The following is an 8759-nucleotide window of genomic DNA, read 5'->3' on the forward strand; positions in this document are numbered from 1 at the left end:
GCTACAAATGTATCTGTGAGTGCGTGAGAATATAGGATCGGTTATGATTGGGTCAAATTACCATCAGCTGCTTGACATTACTGCAATTCGGATTCTTGCTTTGCTAAATGATTTCACCCATTGCTCGAAACAGGACAACTTTCACGTTTACACGGAACATGAAACACACCGGACTACAGGGAAAATGCACAAAGCTGAGCAGGCCGTGTCCCAAATCATACGTGCAGCATAGTTTCAGTCACTGTGTCTGTCTTGCAGAATAAGGTTCCCAAAGAAAGTTCCACCCTAAAACCGGAGGTCGCATTCCAATCCGAGAACGACAGATTGCATCGTGAGGAAGGTCTGACCTCGGGGCCGGTTCGAGATGCCACTTTCCTTGCCTTTTACCTTCACCGTGCAATTTGCTGCAGAGATGTTCACACCTGGACATGAGCCTCATGGATACAACTGAGTCGGAAACCTGTGTGGGAATCGATGAGAAGCGTCTCAATAGAGTTTAACAAATTCCATGGTGCTTTTTAGAAATGCAGTTTCTGTTCACCTCAATCTAAAAGGCAGTTTCTCAACATAGTAACAGAAGTCAAAAGGTAATTACCTCACCCCACCCCCACTCCGGAAGAGGTGCTGACTGCCCTTGATTGCTTTTTGTTCACGATGTGAAGAGCTCTCACGCCTGATTCACCTTCACGTGTCTGGTTGCTGAGTGAGTCACAAAGAAGGAGTTTCTCCAGAGCTGCAACTGCCACACTTCCCCAGTCGCCCTCCCGTTTACATTTTCCTGCTCGTCAGTGATTTCAAGAAAACCAGATGGATGCGATGTCATTCTGTAGTCTCTCTGTCGATTCCTCCGTTTCAGTTCCAATGTGGCTTAGGTCTCGGGGCGCACCTTAATACTAGCGACGCTATGAAAGCACAGGTCCAGAGGTTCCTCTGAGAGTGTAATTTCTTTCATTGCTGTTGCTGATTGAATAAGCCACCAACCTGCGAACTGCTCCAAAACATGATTCAGGATCTCTGGTGCCAATTCTCGCACGTTGAATAACGACAGACACCTTCCAAATGAGGTCTTTCAGAGACGACTTTGGGATACATTTGACAGACAGATTAGTTCAGGAATCCGTGGTGCATTGTGACACCAGCGCATCGGCTTCTTCCCTGTCTTTGAACCGGGCCGCTGCGCAAGGAATGCAAATGCGGTAATGCTTTTCGTGGAAGGATCAGAAGGGGGTAACTACACTCTCAAACAGAATTGCATATGATCAGAACCAGGTTGGAGAAAAACTTTACAATGCTTTGCACTGTTAGTAAATGGAACTGCATTGCATTTCACTACGAGAGCAGATTTGTTTAAGCAAACTCGAAGGCAGGTTTGCAGATGGGAAAGCAAGCAAGTAAGCTCAGTTCTTGTCCATGAAAAAAGGCTGCAGTCGAAGGACAAAGCTGTTTCTGCCCAGTTTCGAACTGGGGACCTTTCGCGCGTGAGGCGAACGTGATGACCACTACACTACAGGAACAGGCATCTGCCGTCCCTGCTGGGGCTCAGTGGCATCACTGAAACCTGAAGCCATTCTACCTTTCACCTTTCTGTTTCCATGAGCTCGTTGTTGAATGGGGACTTGTTTAAATTTGGCTATGTGCTGAGCATGGACGTGATACACCGAAGTATCTGTTTCCACGTGGTGTACCCCAATAACGTTGTGTTGCTCACACCTGCTTTAAAGAATTACGTTTTTGCGGAGCTTACCGTCGCAAAATCATTTAGTCTGTTCGACTGCTCACGGGAAAGGTAGTATTGTGAAACACTGCAGAAACGAACGACATCCTTACTTTTGCTCAGACTGACCATACTCCGTTAAAGTTTCCCAGATTCTCAGTTGAGCATTTTTGCAGCTGGAAGTTACCTCAGAAGCCCTGTTAATTCGTAATGTATTGAGCGAATCGCAAAATAGAAAGCATTTAACACGGAACACAAACAAAACTGGAAAACCAAATGCATTTTCAGACACAGCGAGCATGAATGCTAAATGTGAGACAGTCCGGGGGCATGAGCCATAAAGTCATCAGACAACTAACAATAGGGCAATTCCAAACTACTCTTTCCAACATACTGGAGCCTGAGTGCACCACCACTTCCCAGACAATGCTGCAAAGCGACAAAGAAAGAACATAATAAGAATGTGCCATAAAAAGTGAATTTCACCAATCGCAGTCTCGATTAGATTACCTTTCTCTTCCGATGTCTCCAGGACGGAAATGAAGAAAGTGGGAGAAATTCAATAACATATGACATCGAAATAGATTGGAACGATTTTCTCATTGGCCAGAAAACCGAATGACGGCGAGTCGAGTCACCGTAGGACTCTGTTTCGCACCAGCGATGAAATAACAGTCTCCATTTGGTTCCAGTAAAAGTTCAACTTGCCTGGAACAGAAAGCAACAGTCGAGCTGCTTGCGATTTTCCCCGCGGGAGGTGAACACGATCACGACAGCACAGACACTTTGGAAAATTCGGCACTTTCCCACACCGCAGTCAATTCCCCGGGAAGCAAACCCATTTTTATTGTGTTTTAAACAGAAATGTAGCAGGTATCGAAACAGCTTTTTCACAAGCTGTGCCGATGGAGCTGTTCAGAGGAAATCGCAGCGGTGGGATTCGAACCCACGCCTCTGCCGAGACTTGGAGTCTGAATCATTTGCCTTAGACCGCTCGGCCACACAACCAACGCGCCCAGCGCCCCATTTCGATGATCCCTCTCCGACTCGCACAGCTGCTGGGATGTGCCCGTCTACAATATCAATTTCTCAGCAGATAATGACAGCCCATCAATCCAGACAAAAATCAATGGTAAGCTGAGTCTATCTTCTCAGACTGGATTCAGCTACAAATGTATCTCTGAGTGCGTGAGAATATATGATCGGGTCAAATTACCATCAGCTGCTTGACATTATTGCAATTCGGATTCTTGCTTTGTTGCCGTTGTAGAACAAAGCAACTTCTGCCCACTTTCGAACTCGGGACGTTCCGCGCTTCAAGCGAACGTGATGACCGCTACACTACAGAAACAAGCCGCAGTCTCCCCTCCTGCGGCTCAGTAGTATTCAGCACTGAAAGTTGAAGCCATTCTTCCTTTCACCTTTCTGTTTCCAATAACGCGTTGCTGTTCAGCGTAATTGACATCTTGAAAACGTTAAAGAAAAGACCCTCTTCCAACTCAGTTCCAAAACGTTTCCAACTCAGTTATTATCAATGTGGCTCGTGTCCATGTGTGAATTTCTCTGCAGCAAATTGTACGGTTCACGTAAAATGCATAAAAAACATGCACACCAACCTGCACCAATACCTGCCTCCTGTTATTAAACTGTTATTGACAGAAACACCAGCACACAACCTTCCACCACTACCCTGTCTCTTGCCAATAAGCAGATATATGCAGAAACACACACAACCCTCCATCATCACACTGTCCCCTTCCATTAAGTAGATATACACAGAAACACACACAACTCTCCACCAAAACCCTGTTTCTTGCCACTAATCAGATATACACTAAAACACAAAACACAAGTCTCCACCGCCACGTTGTCTCACGATATCAAGCAGATATACACAGAAACACACAACCCTGCACCAACACTTTGCCTCCGAACAATAAGCATATTATACACAGAAACACACACAAATCTCTAAAACACCTTTCTGTCTCCTGCCATTAAACAAATATAACAGAAACACACACACACACACAATCATTCACGACCACACTGTCTCCTGCCATTACACAGATCTACACAGAAACACACGCACAAACACTCACACACACAATGGTCTACCATCCCACACTCACCGACAATTAAACAGGTATAAAAAGAAACACACACACATCTCGACACCATCCCCCTGTCTCTTGCCATTAAATAGACATACACAGAAACACACACACAATCCTTCATCTCCACGCTGTCTCCTGCAACTAAACAGACATACACAGGAACACACACACACACGCACACACAATCCTTGACACCCAATTTGTCTCCTGTCATTGAGCAGGTATACACAGAAACACACACTCACCATCCTCCACCACCACGCTGTCTGCTGATATTAAACAGAAATTTACAGAAACATACAGCAACCCTCCACCACCACCATGTCTCCTTTCATTAAACAGATATACACAGGAACACAAACACACACAAACTTCCATCACCACCCTGTCTCCTACGATTTTTCAGATATACAGAGAAACACGCATACACCACGTTCTACCAACACCCTGTCTCCTGCAATTAAACAGACATACTCAGAAACACGCACATACCCCCTCCACCACCACCTTGTCTCTTGCCATTAAACGGATATACACAGAAACACAGACCCATACATCGCCCTACCACCACCTTGTCTCCTGTCATTAAACAGATATGCACTGAAACACAGACACATCTCTCCACCACCACCCTGTCCACAGCAATTAAATAGATATACACAGAAACACACACATGCACAACCCTCTACGACCACCCCGTCTCCTGCCATTAAACAGATATAGACAGAAACACACACACATCCCTCCATCACCACCCTGTCTCCTGCCATTGAGTGGATATTCACAAAAATGCACACACACAACCCTCGACCAACTCCCTGTCTCCTGCCATTAAACAGATATACACAGAAACAAACACACGCAACTCTTGGCCACCACCCTGTCTCCTGCCATTAAAAAGATATACACAGGAACAAACACTCACAACTCTCGGTCACCACCCTGTCTCCTGCCATTAAACAGATATACAAAGAAACACTCATACATACACAACCCTCCACCGCCATCCTGTCTCCTGCAAGTAAGCACATAGACACAGAAACACAGACATTCTACCCTCCACTACCACACTGTGTCTTGCCTATAAATAGATTTACGCAGAAACACACACACACCAGCCTCCTCCACCACCATGTCCTGCAATTAAACCGATACATACAGAAACATACACACATATTTCCAGCACCACCCTGTCTCCTGTCATTAAGCATTTAAACACAGAAACACACACAAGTTCCTCCTCCACCACTGTCTCCTGTCATTAAACACGCACGCACACTACCCTCCACCACCACCCTGTCTGCAGCCCTTAAATAGATGTATACAGAAACACACGCACACAACACTCAACGAACACCCTGTCTCCTGCTGTTAAACAGGTGCACACAGAAATACACACACAATCCTCCATCACCACCCTGTTTCCTGCCATTAATCAGATATGCACAGAAACACACACACACAATCCTCCATCACCACCCTGTCTCCTGCCCTTAAATAAATATACACAGAAACACACACACACAATCCTCCAACACCACCTTGTTCTCCTATTATTAAGCAGAGATATACAGAAATACACACGCAACCCTCCACCACCACCCTGTCACCAGTCCTTAAACAGATATACACAGAAACACACACACATACACAAACCTCCATGACACCCCATCTCCTACCCATAAACAGATTTATACAGTAACACATATACAAATCCCTCCACCAACACACTGTCTCCTGCAACTAAACAGATGTACACAGAAACATACACGCATATCTTCAGCACCACCCTGTCTCCTGGCATTAAACAGATATACACAGAAACACACATGCACACAACTCTCCACGAACACCAGTCTGTATCGTGTCATTAAGCAGATATATACAGAAAAACGCACACAACCCTGCACCACCACCTTATCAACTACCATTAAAGAGACTGGCACAAAAAAACGCACACACAACCCTACACCAACACTCTGTCTCCTGGCATTAAACTGATATACACAGAAACACACACAAACACACACACACAACCCTCCACCACCACACTGTTCTCGTGCCATTGAGCAGATATACACAGAAATACACACACACAACCCTCAACCATCACCCTGTCTCCTGCCATTAAACAGATATACACAGAAACACACATGCACACAACCCTCCACGAACACCAGTCTGTCTCCTGTCATTAAGCAGATATATACAGAAAAACGCACACAACCCTGCACCACCACCTTATCAACTACCATTAAAGAGACTGGCACAAAAAAAAACTCACAGACAACCCTACACCAACACTCTGTCTCCTGGCATTAAACTGATATACACAGAAACACACACACACACACACACACACGAAACCCTCCACCACCACACTGTTCTCGTGCCATTGAGCAGATATACACAGAAATACACACACACAACCCTCAACCATCACCCTGTCTCCTGCCCTAAAACAGATATACACAGAAGCACACGCACAACCGTCCATTGCCAGCCTGTCTCCTGCAATTCAATATATATATATATATAGAAACACACAAACCCCCCACTACCTCCCTGTCAGCAGCCATTAAATAGATACATGCAGAAACACACACACAGTCCTCCACCACAACCTTATTTCCTGCCACTAAGTGGATATACATTCAAACACGCACTCTACAATTGAACCACAACCATTTCTCCTGCCACTAAACAGATATACATAGAAAAACACACACACATAATCCTCGACCGCCACCCTGTCTGCTGACATTAAACAGATATACCCACAAACACACACACGTCCGTCCACCACCACCCTGTTCTGCTGCCATTTAGCAGATATATACAAAAGTACACACACACAACCCTCGACCACCCTCATGTCTCCTGCCCTGAAACAGATATACACAGAAACACACACATATACAGAACCCTCCACCACCACCCCGTTTGCTGCCGTTCATCAGACATACACATAAACACACACAGACACAACCCTCCACCATCACACTCTCTCTGGCGATTAAACCGATATAAACAGAAACACAAACTAATCTCGACACCATCACCCTGTCTCCTGCCATTAAACAGACATGCACAGAAACACACACACACAACCCTCCACCACAACCCTGTCCCCTGCGATTAAACAGATATACGTATAAATGCACAAACACACAACTGTTAGCCACCACATTGTTTTATGCCATCAAACACATACACACAGCAACACCAACACACAAAAACACACAAAACCCCCGACCAACATCTTGTTGCCTGCCATTAAGCAGATATACGCAGAAACGCATGCACAACCCTCAAGCACAACCACGTCTCCTGCAATTAAACAGATATACACAGAAACACACATACAACCTTCCACGAACACCCTGTCTACTGACTTTAAACAGGTATACACAGAAACATACACAATCCTCCACCACCCTGTTACCTGCCACTAAGCACGCAGACACAGAAACACAGGCACTCTACCCTTCAACACCACTGTCTCCTGACATTGAATAGAGATACGCAGAAACACACACAACCCTCCATGACAATCCTGTCTCCTGCCATTGAGCAGGTATACAGAGAAACACTCACACACAATCATGTCACCTGCCATTTAGCATATATACGCAGAAGCACACACACACAACCCTCCACACCAACATGCCACCTGCCATTTAATAGTTATACACAGAAGCACACACACAGCACACTCCACTCCCACCCTGTCTCTAGCCCTTAAATATATATACACATTGACACACATGCACTCAACCCAATATGACCATATTGCCTCCTGACCTTAAACAGGTAGACACTGAACCCAATGCACAACCCTCCACCACCACCCTGTCTCCTGTCTTTAAGCAGATATACACACAAACACACACACATCCCTCAACCACCACCCTGTTTCCTGCCATGAAAAAGATGTATGCAGAAACTCACAAACATACACACACACGCACACACAAGCACATACAAAACTCCATGAACACCCTGCCTCCTGTCATTGGACAGATATACACAAAAAACACACACATCAAACTGTCTCGTGCCAGTAAGCACATATACATGGAAACACACACTCACTCATTCAAATCTCCTCGACAACCCTGTCTCCTGTCATCAAACAGTTATACATGGAAATGCACACACACACAACTTCCACGAAATTTACAGCTGAGGGAACGCCAGTTACGATGCGATTAGGCAAGATTTAGGAAGTATACGATGGGGAAGGAACCTGCAGGGAATGGGCACATTAGAAATGTGGAGCTTATTCAAGGAAACGCTCCTGAGAGTCCTAGATAAAAATGTTCCTGTCAGGCAGGGAGGAAGCTGTAGAGCGCAGGAGCCGTGGTTTACGAAGGAAGTAGAATCTCTGGTCAAGAGGAAGAGGGAGGCTTACGGTCGGATGAGATGTGAGTGTTGAGTTAGGGCACTTGAGGGTTACAAGGTAGCCAGGAAAGACCTAAAGAGAGAGCTCAGAAGAGTCAGGAGGAGACATGAGAAGTTGTTGGACGATAGGATCAGGGTAAACCATAAAGCTTTCTATAGGTATTTAAGGAATAAAAGAATGACAAGAGTAGAATTAGGGGCAATCAAGGATATTAATGAGAAGTTGTGTGAAGAGTCGGAGGAGATAGAGAAAGTACTAAATGAATATTTTTCGACAGTATTCACTCTAGAAATCGACAATGTTGTCGAGGAGAAGACTGAGATACAGGCTGCTAGACTCGGTGGGATTGAGGTTCACAATGAAGAGGTATTAGAAATCCTGCAGAGTGTGAAAATAGATAAGTCCACTGGGCTGGATGGGATTTAGCCTGGGATCCTCTGGGAAGCAAGGGAGGACGTTGCCGGGCCTTTGGCATTGATCTTTAAATCGTCATTGTCTACAGGAATAGTGCGAGAAGACTGGA

At 45.3% G+C, this 8759-nt stretch overlaps 1 non-coding gene across 1 annotated transcript; it reads right to left on the reverse strand.

Moving 5' to 3' along the window:
• Positions 1-1441: 1441 nt before the first annotated feature.
• On the reverse strand, positions 1442-1514 carry trnav-cac (transfer RNA valine (anticodon CAC)). Its single transcript has one exon. It is a non-coding gene; the product is annotated as a tRNA-Val (tRNA).
• Positions 1515-8759: the final 7245 nt, after the last annotated feature.

Source organism: Chiloscyllium punctatum, chromosome 52, assembly GCF_047496795.1.
Source record: "Chiloscyllium punctatum isolate Juve2018m chromosome 52, sChiPun1.3, whole genome shotgun sequence".
Lineage (NCBI taxonomy): Eukaryota > Metazoa > Chordata > Chondrichthyes > Orectolobiformes > Hemiscylliidae > Chiloscyllium > Chiloscyllium punctatum.